Source organism: Coenobita brevimanus, chromosome 30, assembly GCF_032717465.1.
Source record: "Coenobita brevimanus isolate Jiangsu-jjx chromosome 30, ASM3271746v2, whole genome shotgun sequence".
NCBI lineage: Eukaryota > Metazoa > Arthropoda > Malacostraca > Decapoda > Coenobitidae > Coenobita > Coenobita brevimanus.
Genome location: NC_136983.1, coordinates 27,460,703 through 27,474,556, shown reverse-complemented (window position 1 = coordinate 27,474,556; position 13,854 = coordinate 27,460,703).

Here is a 13,854-nt window from a genome sequence, read left to right as displayed (position 1 = left end):
CCGATTGGAGTGCCGTAATCACCCACTAAACCACCAGGCGCCAAAATTTGGTTATATGGATACCACCCAACGTAGTATATGGTTTCCTGGTGTATAGGAAACTAGGAAACCACATACATATATATAAATATAAATATAATTATATAATTATATATATATATATATATATATATAGATAGATAGATAGATAGATAGATATAGATAGATAGATAGATAGATAGATATAGATAGATAGATATAGATAGATATAGATATATATTTATATACATAGAGAGAGAGAGAGAGAGAGAGAGAGAGAGAGAGAGAGAGAGAGAGAGAGAGAGATGCATATATACAAACATACGTGCATGCCGGCCACATTAACCGCTCAGTATGAGCAACAGACTGTAGTTCTTTTACATACAGTACAGGCATAATTTCTCACGGTTTTGGTAAATCCAAGGACTTCGGACAGATAGATAGACAGACAGACAGACACACAGACAGATTGATTGAAAGATAGGTAGATACTGATATAGACAGAGAGGGGGGGGGGAGGTCGTACACCTACATTACGATGTCTGTCACATCACTAATGCTACAAACTAATTACTTGATTCATTAGAAATCGGTAGTAGTTGTTGTGGTGGTGGTAACTGTGATGATGATGGTGGTGGTGGTTGCTATGATTGTGGTCGTGATGATAACTATGATGGTCGTGGTGGTAGCTGTGTGGTGATGATGGTAGCTGTGGCGGTCGTGGTAGCTGTGGTGGTGGTAGCTGTACTGATGGTGGTGGTAGCTGTAATGGTGATGGTGGTGGTGGTAGTTGTGGTGATGATGCTGTCATTTGGGCACTTGCTCCAAAATGATGCGTGGTTTGGAGACGGCTATAATTGGACAAATGCTAAACGGCCCGATAGGTCAGCGAGACTTTTGTATATCGCATTTGGATCGTGGTAATTAGCGCTTAAGTCTGTGGCCAGGGTCGGGCTTATAAAAAAATTGTCTTCCTTACTATACGCCATTCACAGATCTCTACATTTCATATCTAGCTCAACCTCTGCACCCCACATACATTCATAAACTGTTTCTTTACCAACGCCAAAAGTGCAGCTCCTGTGATCGAGTCCGTTTCGGCGCAATAAGAATGCATGTATGGCTGTTAAGAAACTCTCATGATCCAGCCTGGATAAACATTGTCACATGTGTTGTGCGTGGATCTGCGAAGGTTATTTGATTTTGGTTATGATCGATCAAAGCTCAGGGTCATGGCCCAAGATCAAAGGTGGGGCACAGTGTTGCTGTTGTTTCTGAGTACTTTCAGTGTAGTTTCTACTACTCTCAGACTCACCAGGCCAATCAGACTCCTGGACAAGGTTTGTTTTCCCCATGTCCTTACTTATCCAACGGTACACTTGGTGACTTGATATAAATTCGACTGCTGCGTGTCGTATTTTAGAGATGATTGTGATTGCAGAAACTGATTGTTTTCCTTAGTAACACTAGTGATGTCGATAGACATTAATACCAAGCCTTCTTATCTCTCATTTGTTTTATGCCACTACAGACTGATATTAGCCTACTTGCAGAGTGAGTGAAGAGAATGATATAACCCCTTCATACGATGGCACAAGTTTCTTGTATACTTTTACTAGCTCTAGGGTATTTAATTCTACTTCTCCTGAAGGGTTAATGAAGGCCATATCTAATCCCTACGGTTCGAAAAAACCCTCCCAGTTTATTCTCACTACCACCGGATTATTTTATTCGAATTAGGAAAGGTGTCTTGAACCTAAGAAGTTGTTATAGGCTATAATTAATTCCTCCGGTACGAAGCCTGTCCTAAACATCATACCACAGCCAAGCGGTGCAAAAACAGAATATAACGGCTCCCTCTTGCTGAAGGGTAAGTATCTGAACTTTGTCACACCACTAACGAGACAGATATTGTACTTATTTTATGTTAACACTGTCAGGCTCCTATAACTCATTGTAAGCTGTAATAAAATCGTCTAGTTTAGATGGATAGGATGTTTGAGATGTTCTGATCGTGAGCGGGTTAACATGACAGTATTAGTACGCCCTTGCTCCTAGACTTACTCTAAGGTGCATAAAAGCGACTTGCTTTAGCTGAAATAATATAAGGAGTAAGACGGGACGATGAGACAGTTAATTTGACACTATTTTATCATGTTGTAGCCTATTCCCGTAGCTTCATGTCGTAATAAGACAATACTACAACTCTACATCCTCCATGACATGCATTATATTCCACAGTCAATCTCTTTTTGCAGTTCAGTATTCCAAGTGGATAGAGGATAAGTTTAGACCAAGTTAAGGCAGGCAAAGTATAACATCATTTTCCAGAACTAATCTCTTCTTTTAATTCAACATCCAACACTGAGAGATGGCACTTTGAGGCAGAGTTAACAGAGGACAAACCATAGTAGTGGTTTCTGGGTAGTAGGTCAGGTCCTTACATGGTTATGGTTGATGTTCCCTTGGCGGAGCAGGAGGTGCCTTGGTTAGTACGTTCAGCCTGCAGCTGGAAGAGCCTACGTTTGATTCTAGGGCCGTTCAGATTGGTGGACTTGGTTTCTTTCCTCCTGATCCCTCTTCACTCAGTAGTATAACTGGGACCAGGATGTAACACCACCCACAACAAGACGTGTTGTAGGGAAAGATTTGAGCTTACACTAGAAGAATACACATGTTTGCCTTAATGACCAATGTGTAGTTAAAATGTATCAACCTAAGTCATCATAAAATTTTGATCTTACTGGAGCTGAACTATGGTGCGATTTTACACATTATCCGGAGTATAATTTTATACCATTTCAGTATGATGACGTCATTTAGATTTTACGATAACCACTACAAACCTTTATTTAGGCCAGGAAAGACCTCTTGTAACTACACCATGAAGTATGCCATCAGGGATCTGTTTGTCATTTTCTATGTCTACTCTGTGTAACGAATCTGTTGTGCCCCCTTCCTGTGTGTGTGTGTGTGTGTGTGTGTGTGTGTGTGTGTGTGTGTGTGTGTGTGTGTGTGTGTGTGTGTGTTCTTACCTTACCTAATTGTTCTTACCTAATTGTATCTTTACAGGAATGAGTCAAGCTCGTACTGTCCCGTGTCTTAAACCATATTTATCGTTCATATCCCTAAATTTGTGAATTGTTTTGGCACACACTATTTCATTCGGTAGTGCATTCCATTGATCAATTGCTCTGTTTGAGAAACTGAATTTCCTTACGTCTTTATCACCTCTCTTCTTATGCAGTTTTTTGCAGTGTCCTCTTGCTGATGCTTCTCCATATGTTAAGTAATCATTTATGTCTATTTTCTCCTTTCCTGATATGCACTTATATAGCATTATCATGTCATCTCTTTTCCTTCTCTCCTGTAGTGTTGGTAGATTCAGTTTATTTAGTCTTTCTTCGTAGCTTAGGTCCCTTAAGCTTGGTATCCATCTTGTAGCGGCCCTTTGAACTTTTTCAATCTTATCTATGTGCTTTTTGAGATGAGGACTCCAGACTACTGATGCATATTCCAGGGTTGGTCTAATGAATGATGTTATTATCCTTCTTAGCATGTCTTCATTTATGTATGTGAATGCTATTCTCATATTTGCAAGCAGTGTATACATGTTCCGTACCTTCTCGCTGATGTGGTCAGCCGGAGATAGTCTGTTATTGATAATCACACCTAGGTCTTTCTCTCTTTCTGATGTGTATAGGGTTTTATTTCCTAACTTATAATCCCAATCAGGTCTTTTTCCACTTTTACCAAACTTGATTACATGACACTTGTCCACATTGAATTCCATTTGCCATGTACTACTCGATTCATGAAGTTTATTTAATTCTTCTTGTAGCTCTTTACAAGAGTCTGTTAGTAATTCTCCTTTGTATTTTTGCATCATCTGCAAACATATTCAGGTAGCTCTCGTTTCCAGGGTTACTGTTTATATCATTAATATACACTAAAAACATGATTGGTGCCAGCACTGAACCCTGTGGTACTCCACTAGTCACTTCTTTCCATGATGAGTAGTTTCCTCTTAGTACTGTTCTCATTTCTCTTTTTATGAGAAAGTCTTGCATCCTACAAAACAGTTTGCCTCGAATTCCTCCTTGATGGTACAGTTTCCATAAAAGTCTTTGGTGTGGTACTGTGTCAAAAGCTTTCTTGAAATCTAAATAGATACTGTCCACCCATCCTTCCCTTTCCTGTATTGTGTTTGTTACTCTGTCATAGTAGCTCAACAGATTAGTAACACATGATTTTCCGTTTCTGAAACCAAACTGTCTTTCTGTTATCATACTGTGTTCTTCTAGATGATTTACCCAAGCTTTTCTTATAAGCTTTTCTAATACCTTGCTTACAACACTGGTCAGTGATACTGGTCGGTAGTTGAGTGGATTTTGTCTATTTCCTTTCTTGAATAAGGGGACAATATTTGCTTTTTTCCAAATATCAGGTAGTTTACCTTGACTCAGGGATTTCTTGAAAATTAAAAATAATGGTTTACTTAACTCCTTTGCACATTCTCATAATACCCAACATGAAATTTCATCAGGACCACTTGCTTTTCCTCTGTCTAATCTACTTAACTCCTCCTGTATTACTTTTTCTGCTATTTGTATGTCTGGTAGTATGTGTGGACATGCATGTTCCACATAGTCCCTCTCAAAATTTTTTTCTTCTGTAAAAACTAATTGGAAAATCTTATTTAGTGCTTCACAAATATCTTTCTCTTGTGTATAAGTGATTCCCTCGTCCGTAATGGATTGTATTATATCTTTTACTTTGGTTTTGCTTCTGATATAGCTGTAAAACAGCTTTGGTTGATCACTACTTTTATTTATTATATCCTCCTCAAACTGTTTTTGGGCTTCCCTCCTTATTCTTGTATAATCGTTTCTTGCCTGTTTGTAATTATTATATGCCCTTTCACTATTGTGTCTTCTGTATCTGTTCCACAACAAATCTCTTCTTTCTTTTGATTTACATTCTGTATTGAACCATTTTTGTATTTTCTTATCTGCTTCTCTGTGCTGTGGGATGTACTTCTGGACTCCTATTTCATAAAATTCACAGAATTTTTTATATACAGCATTTAAATCTTGTCCTCTAAGCTCATTTTCCCAATCAACTTCTAAGAAATACTTCTTTAGGTCTTGATAATTTCCCTTTTTATAGTTTAGGCTCTTTTTGTAACTGTCATTGCTGTTTACTATGTCATATGCTATCCTGAAGTTATAATTTAGTACTGCATGATCGCTTTTCCCGAGTGGAGGGTGATATATTAAACTGTCAGTATCATTTTCTTGCCTAGTAAAAATTAGATCTAGCACTGAAGGTACATCGAGTCCTCTTTTTCTGGTGGTTTCCCTCACATGTTGCGTTAGGAAAAACTCTTGCACGAGATCCAGGAGCTTTTGGTCCCAACAGCTTTCTTGGCTAATTATATCTAGAGTATTCCAATTTATATTTGTATTTAAATCCCCAGTTAGTATAATTCTTTCCGATTTCTCTTCCATTTTATGTAGTAATGATCTTAAACTCTGAATTGTACTCTCTGCCAGGTCCTCATATTCGTCTCTTTCCCATGTGTTTGATCTGGGTGGCATGTACAAATTGGCTACAATTACTTTACCTTCAGATGTGTTGATCTCTATTGCAATCAGTTCTACTTGTGATGGTATATCTAGTTTTATTTCATTGACTTTTAGATTTTTCTTAGTTAAAATTATAATTCCTCCTCCTTTTTTTAAATTTCTGTCTCTTCTCCATATATTGTATTCCTCTAAGTTTAGTATGTCATTGGATATCCTTGGTGTTGATTTTGTTTCAGTTAGGCATATTATTTGTGGTTCATTTTCTCTGACATAATCATTCATCTCTAGTAATTTAGATACCATTCCATCCACATTTGAGTACATCAACTTTATCATCTTGTTTATATACTTGTCATGACATGGTTCTACTACCTTCCTCCTTTTTATTCCATCCTGTTTGTGTACCACTTTCTTACCTGCAATCCTATTACTTTGTAAAAAAAAATTCTTCTTCTCCTCTTCTGATCTTCCCTCATTTTTTGTTTTTGCTTCCTCCCTTTTCTCTTTCAGTAATTCCAGTTCCTCTTGTGTTAGGCATCTTTTTATCCATACATTTTTGAACTCCTCTTTTCCATAAGATTCTTTGCATTTTTTTAGTATCTCTTCCACAGTGTTTACACTCTGCAAAGTCACCTTTAGAGGTCTTGTCTTGTTTTTCTCGTATTTCCCTAACCTTTTGTGTTCCTCTATGTCTTTACTACAGATTTCCTCTGATACTTCTTTAAGTAAGCTCATTACATTTGCCATCTCCTTTTTGTCTCTTGTGATCTTTTTTTTTACTTCTTCCTCTTCTATACCAGTGATTACTATAGATTTGTTTATATCTACTGAATCTCTGACTAACTTTGGATTGTTTTGGATTATTCTTTTCACTTCCTTTTTAATGCTTTTTTCCTCCACCCTTGTTTCTAAGTCTTTCTTTACTTTCACCATTTCAGCATACGTGGTTTCCACATCATTTTTATAGCTTCGCACAGCTTCATTCGTCTGTGTTATCTTCTCCTCAATATCACTGCTCTGGTCTATAAGACTGCTTACTTGCCTAATTGTCTCTGTGTCATTTTTGAACTCTTCCATAACACTGTCGTGATTGACTACTGTACATGCCATTTCACTCATTTTCTTCCTAAGTGTACTCAATTCCACTGTTAGTTCACTGATGGTTGTGTCTTTCTTATTGGCCTCCCTTCCTAGTTTTTCTATTTCTTCCTTTTGCAAGTGCATCTGTTTCTTTATTTCATCAATTTCATTTTTGAAAGCCATTTCTAGTTTGTTTACACGTTCAACCAGTCTATTGTGAGTCTCCACTTCAACCAGTTCTTGGTAGAAATCATCATTTTGCTTTTTACCTTTATCTCTTTTCTTTTCCAAATTTGCTTTACTAAAGTATGTATCCATTTTGCAATACTAAAAGTACAGGGTATGTACTTACAATCCCCGTGTTGTTGTAATCTAAACAAACCTCAGCTGACTCAGCGTATTCTTTGGTCTTGGTTCTCTTTCCTGTTTGAACAAGTCTTGTTTAAACTTATTATTTTTTTCCTTTTAATAATGAAAAATCATTTAGTCTAACCTGGTAAAGAGCTTGACTCATACAAAGATACTAATTTAGGTAATGCCACTGGCCATTTTGGTTCGGTATGGAGCGCCGATGTCGCATGTCCGCCTCGATTGACTCTGTGTGTGTGTGTGTGTGTGTGTGTGTGTGTGTGTGTGTGTGTGAACTTTGTGATTCATCTTGTTTCGACTTAGACGTTACTGGATGAGTGGGTAAGTTTATGGGATGGCAGGTGGGTGAGTGGGTGGATAGGAAAAGATACTAAACATCTATTGGGTAATAAATCCATAGAGTAAGTAGGTCCATGGGCAAATAGGTCCATGGTTGCAATATGTCTAGGAAGCAAATTGGGTGCATGCAAGAATAAGTCCTTGCAATTTAATGGGTCCAGGAGGACATATTAGTCCCAAAGCTTAACGGTAGGTTTGTGGGAGTAATCAGCCCAAAGTGTGCCCATGAAAATGAACAACACACATTCACACATCATTCAAGCCCCGAAATCCTGACCGCATCCTATAGGACATAGACATACAAATAACAGTCACACATTTCATACTAGCTAGAGTCAATCCAAAAAGTATCACTCCATCGAAAAAGAACACAGGATTCCAAACCTGTGTCATACACTCCTCCATATAAAATTCAGCCATTTCGATCCACTGTCGCTTTCTTAGGCTCATCACTCTCCATACCTTATTTCTTCACACACTCAAATACCATATCTCTCCACCTTCTCGGTCTACCACGCCTCCCCCTCCTTCAAACTCGCTCAGATTTACCCTTCTCACCACTCTTTTCATACCCATTCTCTTCAAATGACCATCCCATTTAAGCTCTCTCTTTCTTTGACGCTGATGTTTACAGACCTCCTTCCTCGACGTCTTTCATGAATCACATTATCCTTTGTCATATTCACTCTGCAATCCACCAACATTCCTCAAGAACCAAATTTCCACTGTTTTTCCTATTAGCTTTTCATTTTCACGCTACGCCAAAGTCATACACCCGTAAATGAATGTAGACACCATAACACCCTTATGCAAGCCTCTCGCAGCCGCCACACTCATACCTCTCATAAGTATCAGTGCCTTCATAACGCCATCCACTTCTTTCCCCTGTGCAGTTCTGCTTTCTACGTCATCTACACTTTTATCTCTCTTCTCTGTCATTGCACCCAGATACTAAAACTCTCTCACCAGTTCGAATCTCTTTCCATTCGCAATCGCGTCAAATTGTGTCACTTTCTCTCTCATCATCCATCAGCTTGCTATTATCTACAAATACCTTTAAAAAACCGACACTACAGATGTCTACAAAACATTGCACCAGTCTGCCAAGCTCTGGTTCACTATTTTCAAGGAATACAGCATCATCTATTTTCATCAAATTTGAGATACTCCACCCTTCACAGCGGCGGCTCCGGGATTTTTTTTCCTATAGGTTTGGTGTAAGGGAGGGCTTTCTGGGAGCAAGAGGGGGCCGAGGTGACCTGAACGCGGACAGTTATTTCTGAATTAATGGGGGTCTAAGTCGGGCCGAGAGGATTTTTGGGGTGCTTAACCCCTACACCGCTGGCATGTTTACCAATGTTTTGCGTGTCCCACGAGGTTATTCGGGCTCCGACAGACTCTCAAAAAATATTTGCCAAAAATCAGTTATTAGTCCTAGAATATTAAAATTACTTATGCTTATGGCACATACCTTCAGCTTTCTCCTGGAATGTTTGTTGAGCCTTCGTCAGTTACCGTAGGACTTGTGGAGACCTCTGAAGTTGGGTAACGAAGTCTCCACTTTAAACTTCCTGACAACCCATAATATGATTACCACAGCCAGATATTAACACTATAAACACTACTCTATGATTTTCAAGGGTTTGGGATCCATACTTCAAAAAAAACCACTGTGAAAGCAATGGAAATTACGTGTGCGTCTGATCGTTGCACTTGCGCTAGTTCGCTCTTGGTACTCTGTCATTGATTATTCATAAAACCCCTCACACTTTATATTTCTATTACTATATCACACTTATATATATCTAGAGTCTTTCTCCATAAGTTTCCTTCAGTAGTATTAATTTATTGTCACTGAAGTCATCCAATTTTTCATTCAGTAAAATACGTAGAGAGCCACGGATTCACTTTCACTGTTATAACATAAATTATTTGTGCTCATATTCTTATATTACTAATTACTTACATTACTATTTATATTTTCTATTCTGTTTTCAATATTTACCCTTCTCTTTTACTTACACTATGTTATTCACTGTCACTTTCAGTAAGATAAAACTATAATACACTGTTCAATCATATGTACTGAACATCCATTGCTTTCACTTGCTATTTACACATTATTTACACATTATTTACACATTATTCTCCTTTCACACTTGCACTGTTAGAACTGCTTCTGGCTGTGGTAATCAAAGAAGCAGGTAACACAGAGGGGAACCTGGCACTCAGCGCACTGCCAAGAGGTGCGTTTGTGCTCAGGTGTGCGGCAGGTGGTATGTGCACACACCTGACACCTGCGAATTGCAGCCTTCCTTTTCCCTGTGGCAGGCATTAGCTCCAGTCTGTGCCGATCCATATACGCCCTCTGCTCAAGTCGGTCGGGAAGTGTTACTGGATGGCGCCTTGGAGCTGCTGCTGTCACCCTACCATATCATTCCAGCAGCTGCTGGACACAAGTCCTGGCGAACAACCTCAGGGAGAAGGACTTGAGTGGCTTGACCTTCATCTTGTACAGGATGAAGGCGTTCAGCATCGTCATATCTATGAGATGCAGAAAAACTTTCCTGTACCACCTAGTATTCTTCCTGAGGCAGTCGATCTCACCAATCATCATGTCAGACTTGTCCACCAGCCGCATGTTGATATTGTAGTCCAACACAGCATCAGGTTTCATCACAGGTTCGCGTGTCCTACGGTCGACCTTCCCACTGTCTGTCATCTTCCCCTTATGTATGGTGGTGAGCATGTGCACGACCCTCTTGTCATGCCATCGTATTGCCAGCATCTTCTCAGACTTGCGTAGGTGCACGTCTCCTCGCTGAGAGGTTCCTGCCTCTGTGAATTTGGGGAAGTGGGCACAATTACTTTTGACAGTGCCGCAGGAGCCAATGCCGTGCTCAGAAAGGTATTTGGCAAGTTTCGGTGCTGTATAATAGTTGTCTGTATACAGCACATGATTCCCACCAAAATACTTTTCAAGGAGCACTTTCACTACACAGCCTGAGAAGCCAAGGGGGTGTGTTTTATCCAGATCGACAGTGCTGGCTGAATAAATGACGAAGTCAAAGCTGTACCCCGTCTTACAGTTGCACAGTACAAAGAACTTAATTCCAAAGCGATGGCATTTGCTTGGAATGTACTGAACAAACCGAAGACGTCCTCTGAACAAAACCAAGGATTCGTCAATGACAACCTTCTGAAAGGGGTGGAAGAATGATATAAACTTATCCTTCATTCTGCTCAGAATCTCCCAGATCTTCCAGAGTGGGTCGGTTTGGGAAGGTACATCGTTGTCGGCAAAGTGCAGGTTTCCCACGATGTTCCGGAAGCGATCTCTGGCCATGTACTTATTGAAGGTGGGTGAGGGTAGTAAGGGGTCCATGGACCAGTATTCTTCCAACTCATGCTTCTTGGAGAGTGTGGCATGAGAAGCATGAGGGCAAAGAACACATACAGCTCCTGCACTCCCAGCATGGACCACTGTTGCATCTTGGCTGCACCTGTACCACTTGCAGCACGTTGTGATTCATACCTGTTGGTCTCATCACATATGTGCTGCATGACTTCGTTATCTAGGAAGGCCAAAAGGTAGTCCACACACTCAGCATTATCGTCAATGGTGAAGACAGGCTGAACTCCTGAGGAGCTCTCATCAAACACTAAATGTTCAGGCACAAAATCGGACCCTTCCGTCCACGCGAAGGCGTCCAGGATTCCCTGTCGTGGCGGTGTAGGGCGGGTGGTGGTGGTGGTGGTGGGTGGCTGTGAGGCAGATTTATCTGGTTCAAGGTCACTTGCACTGACCCTGGGTTGCCGTACAGCACTAGCAGCCCTTACCCTACTACCAACTCTACTTTTCAAAGTCCTGGATTTACCTCTTCCTCTACGGCCTGCCTTCAGCGTTGATGCTGGTGGTGACTCTGACGACGAAGACTCCGGAGATAACTCAGCCGACAATGAGGAAGAAATGAGTGAAGTGGGGCTTGGGGAATGGGGAGGTGAATGGACTCAGGACTCATGGCGGGCTGGGTCATGTGGGGGCATTGCTCTGGGGCTAACACGCCGCCTTTTCACTCCCTTTCCAAATTCCTTGCCTTGCTGCACTAACGGCTTCTTTCCCTTGGAGCTAGAGACTACTTCCGACACTGAAGCACTCGTACTAGCACTTTCTGGCACGATTACCTCACCCAGGTCATCACATGATTCACCCAAATCGTCAAAATCACTGTCCATCATCACCATGGACAATTCTGCTAGTTCAAGTGCCACTGCAGAGTCACTAAATCCTTTCCTGCTTCCCTCACTACTTTTCTTGGGGGTAGAGGTCACGGGGCCCTTTGCAATGGGCGCAGAAGCGACAGAAATGGCGGGGCGCGAGTGCGACATGGTTTCACTACAGCGGAGGACAAGGAACTAAATGCCGCGGCTTGTCTGAGAAGGCAAGGGTTGACAATGACACTGAGGCTGACTGCTGCTAACTTACATGCTAATTTTTTATAGGTAGAAAATCTCGGCAATACATAAAGAAATAGGTAGTTCCAGGTGAATATAAATGTCACTTAGGCTTCTCCCTTCCTTTCTGATATATATATTTTTATTACAGACATCGATTACAAGGCATAATTCAAAGGGGAAATTACCATGGTAATGTAGCGAATGAATGCACGTGAGATGTTGTCAGGTGATAATTAGCCAATTCCTGGTGTATAACACTATCACTTACCTTATTTATTTTTGGTATATATTATTTTGTATAAGTATAGGGCATAGGGCTTATTTCAATGGATGAAATCTGTGGAAAAATCCGGGGGAAATTTGCGTAGTGCAGCGCGGCGTGGGAGGTGAGAGGACAGGGTAATGGAGGGCAGGTAGGGAGGGGAGTCAAGAAGGGGGTAAAATTGCTAAAATGTCAACAATGGATGGGAGTACAGATGAGATTTGGAGTGCTGACTAGTGTTGGACATTGGCATTACTGATAGATGATACAAGCTACCACTTGAGAGCCCGGGATAATTCAAAATAACACAGAGTCACAAAAGTGACGGCCCGCGGTATGATCCACTGTGGCCAAGCGTCACGAAAGTGACTCCCCGCGGTTAAGGGGTTAAGCCCTCCAAACCCACACTCACCTCTGCCACTGACCCTTCACCATTACTCATCAACGCCATCCCTCTCTAAGTAATTCAAATTGTTACCTCTCATTATCCCATCTAAAAATCAATCAATCAATCAAACATTCTGTCTATTTATCTAATATATATATATATATATATATATATATATGTCTGTCTATCTATATATATGTCTATATATAGCTATCTATCTGTCTATCAATCTATCTATCTTTCTATACGTATATATATCGATCAATGTCTATCTATCTATCTACATCTGTACTTATAATCTAGGTAGGTGGGGGCGCTCACCATCCACTCACTAGATGTAGTGCTGCTCTCGGGGGTCTACCCTTTCCTCTCCTTTCTCCATTCCTTCCTTCCTCTTCTGTCTTTCTTTACTTCTTTCTTTCCTCGTCCTTCTGCATATGAGTGACTATCCACTCCCTCTTTTGTTATTCTTTCCTTCATTCTTTCCTCTTCCTTCTGCCTATGGGTGACTCCGCACTGACTGACAAGCCTAATGGTTTCCTGTACACCGGGAACCATTTACTATGCTGGGTGGTAACCATATAACCAAATTAGGCGCCTGGTGGTTTAGTGGGTAATTACAGCGCTCCAATCGGATTGAGCCAGTGAAGGTTTATATCTAAGGGATGGTTGGGGTTATTGCTCATGTAATGCCATTCAGGGATGAGTGAGGCTGGTCACTCTCATCTTAATTGTCAAGACCAAATTGCTTAGCCCGGGGCTTCTACGCTCCTCATGGGGCAACGTAGAATTGGATGATGGATATATATATATATATATATATATATATATATATATATATATATATATATATCACACACGAGTATGTATGGGACAGCCGTGGGGACTTCACACAACCACCTTGTCTTAGTCCAAAAACCGAAATTTAAAGCATCCACTTGTATGCAGGCTTTGTTACCATCAATAAAACCATAACGACATTCTGTAGTTTACCGTCTCTACGAAATATACATATAACTCTCCATAATATTATTCTTTATTTTATGTTGTGAAGAATCTACACATGCCATAAATAATGTATGGTCCTTTTCACGAGTCTTCATCACTATCTGCTACATTGCAAACATTTTATTCCCACATCCTCTACCGCTCGTAAAGCCACCCTTCAAGTCCCTCTCGGGGTCTTCTGATATATCTCTTACTTGCTGTATAATAATTCATTCGTACGCCTGTCTTACAAGTCTCAATAAGTTTATGCCACGATAATTTTGCACATACTTCGTTCACTTTTATTCTTTTCCTTGGGTACAATCATAGCCTTTTTCCATTGTACTGGTGCTATATACTTACCC